This window comes from Eptatretus burgeri, chromosome 1, assembly GCF_056783735.1.
Source record: "Eptatretus burgeri isolate ZD-2024b chromosome 1, Ebu_testis_v1, whole genome shotgun sequence".
Taxonomy (NCBI): Eukaryota; Metazoa; Chordata; class Myxini; order Myxiniformes; family Myxinidae; genus Eptatretus; species Eptatretus burgeri.
Window position 1 is genome coordinate 133,254,530 of NC_140961.1, and position 7,500 is coordinate 133,262,029.

At 45.9% G+C, this 7,500-nt stretch overlaps 1 protein-coding gene and 1 long non-coding RNA gene across 2 annotated transcripts in view; one reads left to right on the top strand and one right to left on the bottom strand.

The window, feature by feature from the left end:
- The window catches only part of LOC147035459 (uncharacterized), a 94,741-nt gene extending 87,812 nt beyond the window's left edge, over positions 1-6,929 (bottom strand). Inside the window, exon 1 of the long non-coding RNA XR_015062532.1 lies at positions 6,643-6,929. This is a non-coding gene — a long non-coding RNA (uncharacterized LOC147035459). The remainder of the gene's footprint in view (positions 1-6,642) is intronic.
- The window catches only part of LOC147035458 (glutamate receptor ionotropic, NMDA 2C-like), a 343,991-nt gene that overhangs the window by 210,269 nt on the left and 126,222 nt on the right, over positions 1-7,500 (top strand). The gene's annotated exons all lie outside the window — the stretch shown is intronic.

Consider the following 7,500-nt stretch of genomic DNA (forward strand, 5'->3'; position numbering starts at 1 on the left):
ACCGTGAGAATAAAATGGGAATAGCATGATCGAAGCAAACTGTAAAAGGCATATGAAATCACAATTCATACTATTCATGTTGTTAACAATTCGATGAGAAGTTGAACCGGGTCGGTTCATGACAAACCACGGTCATGGAAAGATTCGAATCACTGATGAGACTATGAGCGTCGTGCAGGAAAGCATATGAAAAGCCTCCACTTCTCAATGTTCTCAAAGGGCAATTGCATGAGCATGCATGCAACATTCAGGTGGTTCAAATGTCACCAATAGAGGATGACCATACTAGCTGGGTCTGATATCTCTGAACAGTTCAAATCAAAAATGTACAAATCCCTGGGTTCATCGGTGAATATTTTACAAACTTTGCAATGTTCTAGAAAGTTCAATGATGATCATCGACGATTTTTTCTATCACATAGAACCTTCTAACAGGAAGACTAGGCTCCCTGCCAATATGTTTTGAATGCGCGACAGTTCTTGGAATGTCTTCCCTAACAAGTGGATCGGTAGACGTGGACCAAGTGGTCAGACACCTCATTCCCCTGACCCGTCCCTTGTGGATGTGGACTATACTTTTCATGGGGCTATGTTAAAACTGTTTACTCTTCCAAGCCACATTCTTTGGATGATCTTCGGGCTACAATCACCAATGATTCATGAAATCACTCAGCTGCAACTGGAGAAAGTTTTTAGCGAGGTGGAAGGCCTAACCCTGATCGAACGATGGACATATAATGAAACATGGCAGTTATGTTGACGCCTAGATATTGGAACTGTATTGTGTAAAAAAAACTTTTATGAGTTATGGTTTCATGTCATACCGTTTACAGTTTGCTTATCTCATCTGTTCATCCACGTTTATTAAAGTTTAAAGTTGTGCAAGGATTTAAGAGATGCCCTGTGTTGGGCTGTAAATGATCAACTGGAGAGACTGGCAGAACAAGAGAAACTCACATTAAGGATTCGTTTGACCAGGCTCTGATTGAATCAATGCAGGCAAGTTCTCAACCACGTTCACAAAAGCAATTCAGCCAAGTAATCAAGAGTTCATATGCTGTTAATGTTCCGGTGTGATGGACGTGTGATGGGTGCCGAGTATGTTGAATCAGAAGTTGTGATTATCTGTGAAAGCATGGGACTTTCGTCGTCCGCTTTGAAGAACCCTTACTGAGACTTCAAAGAGTCAACAGCCATTAACGGTGATTTGCACTCGAATAAGCGTTGCTGTCAACCTGTCAGTCAGTTGTGCTGAACGTGTAAAATGGCTCGGAAGTATGAGGAACATTTGCTCCCCTTTGAGACATGTCTGATGGTGGAGCACTTGAGTGCATTTTTCACATCAAAATGGCCCACCTCTGGAGCAATGTAATCCACTACCATGGGCCACCTCTGGAGCAATGTAATCCACTACCATGGGCCACCTCTGGGGTAATGTAATGCACTACCATGGGCCACCTCTGGAGCAATGTAATCCACTACCATGGGTCATCTCTGGAGCAATGTAATCTACCACCATGGGCCACCTCTGGAACAATGTAATCTACCACCATGGGCCACCTCTGGAGCAATGTAATCCAATATCATGGGCCACCTCTGGAGCAATGTAATCCAATATCATGGGCCACCTCTGGAGCAATGTAATCCAATATCATGGGCCACCTCTGGAGCAATGTAATCCACTACCATGGGCCACCTCTGGAGCAATGTAATCTACCACCATGCGCCATATCTGGGGCAATGTAATGCACTACCATGGGCCACCTCTGGAGCCATGTAATCCACTACCATGGGCCACCTCTGGAGCAATGTAATCTACCACCATGGGTCATCTCTGGAGCAATGTAATCTACCACCATGGGTCATCTCTGGAGCAATGTAATCTACCACCATGGGTCATCTCTGGAGCAATGTAATCTACCACCATGGGCCAACTCTGGAGCAATGTAATCCACTACCATGGGCCACCTCTCGAGCAATGTAATCTACTACCATGGGTCATCTCTGGAGCAATGTAATCTACCACCATGGGCCACCTCTCGAGCAATGTAATCTACTACCATGGGTCATCTCTGGAGCAATGTAATCTACCACCATGGGCCACCTCTGGAGCAATGTAATCTACTACCATGGGCCACCTCTCGAGCAATGTAATCTACTACCATGGGTCATCTCTGGAGCAATGTAATCTACCACCATGGGCCACCTCTGGAGCAATGTAATCTACCACCATGGGCCACCTCTCGAGCAATGTAATCTACTACCATGGGTCATCTCTGGAGCAATGTAATCTACCACCATGGGCCACCTCTGGAGCAATGTAATCTACCACCATGGGTCATCTCTGGAGCAATGTAATGTACCACCATGGGCCACCTCTGGAGCAATGTAATCCACTACCATGGGCCACCTCTCGAGCAATGTAATCTACTACCATGGGTCATCTCTGGAGCAATGTAATCTACCACCATGGGCCACCTCTGGAGCAATGTAATCTACCACCATGGGTCATCTCTGGAGCAATGTAATCTACCACCATGGGCCATCTCTGGAGCAATGTAATCTACCACCATGGGCCACCTCTGGAGCAATGTAATCTACCACCATGGGCCATCTCTGGAGCAATGTAATCTACCACCATGGGCCACCTCTGGAGCAATGTAATCTACCACCATGGGTCATCTCTGGAGCAATGTAATCTACCACCATGGGCCATCTCTGGAGCAATGTAATCTACCACCATGGACCACCTCTGGAGCAATGTAATCTACCACCATGGGCCAACTCTGGAGCAATGTAATCCACTACCATGGGCCACCTCTCGAGCAATGTAATCTACTACCATGGGTCATCTCTGGAGCAATGTAATCTACCACCATGGGCCACCTCTCGAGCAATGTAATCTACTACCATGGGTCATCTCTGGAGCAATGTAATCTACCACCATGGGCCATCTCTGGAGCAATGTAATCCAATATCATGGGCCACCTCTGGAGCAATGTAATCCAATATCATGGGCCACCTCTGGAGCAATGTAATCCACTACCATGGGCCACCTCTGGAGCAATGTAATCCACTACCATGGGCCACCTCTGGAGCAATGTAATCTACCACCATGGGCCATCTCTGGAGCAATGTAATCTACCACCATGGGCCACCTCTGGAGCAATGTAATCCACTACCATGGGCCACCTCTCGAGCAATGTAATCTACTACCATGGGTCATCTCTGGAGCAATATAATCTACCACCATGGGCCACCTCTGGAGCAATGTAATCTACCACCATGGGTCATCTCTGGAGCAATGTAATCTACCACCATGGGCCAACTCTGGAGCAATGTAATCCACTACCATGGGCCACCTCTGGAGCAATGTAATCTACCACCATGGGCCATCTCTGGAGCAATGTAATCCACTACCATGGGCCACCTCTGGAGCAATGTAATCCACTACCATGGGCCACCTCTGGAACAATGTAATCTACCACCATGGGTCATCGCTGGAGCAATGTAATCTACCACCATGGGCCACCTCTGGAGCAATGTAATCCACTACCATGGGCCACCTCTGGAGCAATGTAATCCACTACCATGGGCCACCTCTGGAACAATGTAATCTACCACCATGGGCCACCTCTGGAGCAATGTAATCCAATATCATGGGCCACCTCTGGAGCAATGTAATCCAATATCATGGGCCACCTCTGGAGCAATGTAATCCAATATCATGGGCCACCTCTGGAGCAATGTAATCCACTACCATGGGCCACCTCTGGAGCAATGTAATCTACCACCATGCGCCATATCTGGGGCAATGTAATGCACTACCATGGGCCACCTCTGGAGCAATGTAATCTACCACCATGGGCCACCTCTGGGGCAATGTAATGCACTACCATTGGCCACCTCTGGAGCAATGTAATCCACTGCCATGGGCCACCTCTGAAGCAATTTAATCCACTACCACAGGCATCTCTGGAGCTCCTGCATTGCATTGCTTCAGAGATGGCCCATGGTGGTGGAATACATTGAGGTGGCCGATGGGAGGTGATTACCTCTGGAGCAACGTAATCCACTTCCTTGCTTCTTCTTGTCTTGTTTTGATAACAGTCTGGTGTATTTTACTTCTATCTCTCCTCCTTGTGGCACTTCCCATTAAGGTCTATGTCTCCAAGAGCTTATACTCTCGGCCCAAGTCTTTCACGAACCAGCTGACCAAGCCTCCAATGACTGGAGTTGATAGGCAGGAATTTGTTATTCAGGATGCCAGACATAGGATTCAGGTTGCCTCCTCGTCACGAAAGATACCGTGGGATCTTTAACATATACCAATTAATGCGAGAAGCATGGCCATCTGGTTCAACAACCATCTAAAAACCATTTTAAAATGCCACATTTTGTGATACCCGACCTGCAAACCACCAATCATTTTATAGTCAGACTGGCAATCGAACCCAAACAATGCAGCCAAATCAAAGGCATGTGTATACATACCTCCACACAATCCTGTCTAACTTGTTTTTTTATTGATTTCATTATTTGTATACATAGTTGAGGCTCGTGGAAGAGCTCATACTCGTACAATGAACGGATCAGGATGCAACAGGACAAAGAGAACAGCACAGAGAGGGGGGAACACCAAGATAGAGGAAGGCAGAAAAACAATGGGTGTGCAGAAGATTGGAGGGCAGGAGAGGATGCTTGAGGTGGACAAGATGGAAGAAGAAGGCAACTCTCAGGAGGGAAAACTGGAAATTTTGGAAGGAGTGATTTAAGTGGGGATAGGGGAGGGAGATTAAGGTTTTGGATTGAGGACGATCTGAGATGGTGGTGAACAGCTGTCTTGAAGACCTGGATGGAAGAATGAGATTGAAGATGATGTAGAAGTTGATTTCACAGGTGGGGAAAAATAAGGAACAAATTGAGGGCAGATGAGCAGTGATGCTGGATTTAGGTGGTTTCACCAGAATGGGTAGATTGTGGACCATGTGTGCCCTGCAGAAACCTGGGGCGGGGACAAAGCACGGAAAGAGCAGAGGGTGCAAGACCACAAAGGAGGGGGTAGAAAACAGACACCACTGACCTGTCTGCGATGTTTAAGGGAGACCCAAAGACTCAGCTTCATCGTGGAAGATTCCAATCATCTTCAAGGTCTTGGTTTCCACGACATCAAGCTGAGCAAGATGTGAGGCAAGGGAGCCAGCCAAGAGGGGAGAGCAGAATTCCACCAAGCTCTTGATGAATGCCTTCTCAGTGAATGGGAGTTTAGGTGTGCCAAGTTAGGACTTTGTACAATGAGGATACCCAATTGGCAGTTAGCTTTGGAGGCCAACTTAAATGTGATTCGCCCAATAAATATCATGGCTGATAGTGAGACCCAGGAGTTTGAGTGACTGGACCTCCTCAAGAGGATTGTTGAGAAAGTCGATCGGAGGAGAGAGAGAGAAAGAGAGAGAGAGAGAGATAGAGATAGCGATAGTATGAAATTTGTCAGGATTGAAAGACATATTCCAAGTGTTTGACCATCTTGTGAATTTTTTTTTTGATGTCTGAAATGAGGGAAGAGGATGCAGCCTGCCTGTCTGAAGGATGAGGGATGTCACGGCAGAGGGTGGAGTCATCAGCAAATAGATGAAGAGGATTTTCCAGAGAGTCAGAGAGATCGTTAATGATCGTTTTCCAGAGATCGTTAATGAAGATCAGGAATTGGACTGGGCCAAGAACACTGCCTTGAGGCACTCCATCCTTGACAGGAAGAGGAGATGAAAGGGTTCCGTTGAGAGGCACTCATTGGCTTTGAGAATGGAGGAAGTCAGTAACCCAAGAGTGGAGTTGGCCTTGAATTCTAAAGGCAGACAGTTTGGAGAGCAAGGCAGGATGACAGACTGTATTGAAAGCTCGAGATATGTCCAGAGAGACGGCCCTGATCTCATGTCTGATATTGAGGGCCTCCATTCATTGTTGGTTAAACAATATAGTTGTGTTCTCTTATGTACTGAATAAAAGGTTCTGGTGAATCGTTGGTTTTTATCATTTTCCGAAAAGAATGAACTAATGAGTTAGGCACTGGATCCTCACGGTTCTGGACCTAGCATAACCCACTCGGTTCAGAACTGGGAAGGTCCTGTGCCTTACCCAGCTCTGGACCTAGTGGGTCAGGCACTGGACCCTTGCAGTGCCAAACCTCGCAGAGCTCGCATTCGATCTCCTAACTCCAGATTTTCACTTAAGGCATCATTTTACAATAATATTTTCTGTAAAATCTCACCTTGCTTATCAGTCACATTATGTCCTTAACATAAATGCCAAAATAACTAATAACTTGCCAAAAGTCCTTTTTAACCTTTTAATCATGATAAATCTTGATATAACATATTTCCTTATGTGTCCATGACACCAATAGGGTACATCAAGAAATCGACACCAGGTTTCCCACAATCACATCAGTGGTATTGGTTGTGAGTCATTAATGAGTTAATCATTTGGGAAGAACGAGCCAGCAAGTTATGTACTCTCTCGCTAGTTTTAATCAATCCGATTCGTGCATACCAGAAACCAAAGGGGGTAAGTACAGCCAACGCAATGTCTGGATGCACGGTGAGAACAATCCACAATGAGACATTGTCGTAGGGCGAAGCTCACGTGACGATCCGTGGCTCATGGAGGGCCGAGTGGGTGTTACGTGGTCTTCCTTGACGGTCATGGGTATTAAAGCATCATGCACGCAGTCACCAGCTATCTGGTTGACCCTCCTTCCTGGATACCCAGCCTCGCCCGGTCACAAACAGGTGGAATCACATTAAGCGTGTTATCGAATCAGTGCTGGGAAGCCGAGTGTGTCAATCATCAATTTCACACTGTTTAGAGTGTGCAGAACCTTCACGAGTTTAGAGGGCGCACAGACACGATGGGTCGTCAACATCCCCCACCGAATCGCAATGTTTCTTTGGTCTAGTTATGTCAGCATCATGGTGCTATATTAAGACTTGACAGTGATCCAGCTCTGCCACGTGGCTCTTTGTCCCTTTAGTTTGAGTCTGGTCAGAGAGCTTGTAAACACGTAACATGGACACTCAACCCACACTTTCAAATATTCACTGAAATCCCTACTTGGAGCAAAGAGGATATAACACTCTCTCAACACAGAGTAGTGTGTTCTGTTTTTTTAAGTGCTGGTGGTGATGTCAGACACAGTGATAATGGTCACGTCTGTGAAACAATGATATCTTGAACACCGCTCCTTCTCAATTCCACATCCAGGTGATGCATGATGCCATCGCCAGGCGCCAAAGGAAGGGAGTATTCAGTTTTCACTCCATTTTCTTGTTTTCTTGTTTGTTTGTTTGTCCAGGTGACATCTCAGCCATCCTTTGAGCTAGGAAGCTGAAATTTGGAGACGAAAGTGAAGATGTGCTTTGGCAAAAAAAAAAAATATATATATATATATTTGATTAATCAATTAATTGATTAATTAGTTTATTATTATCGATGTATTAATTA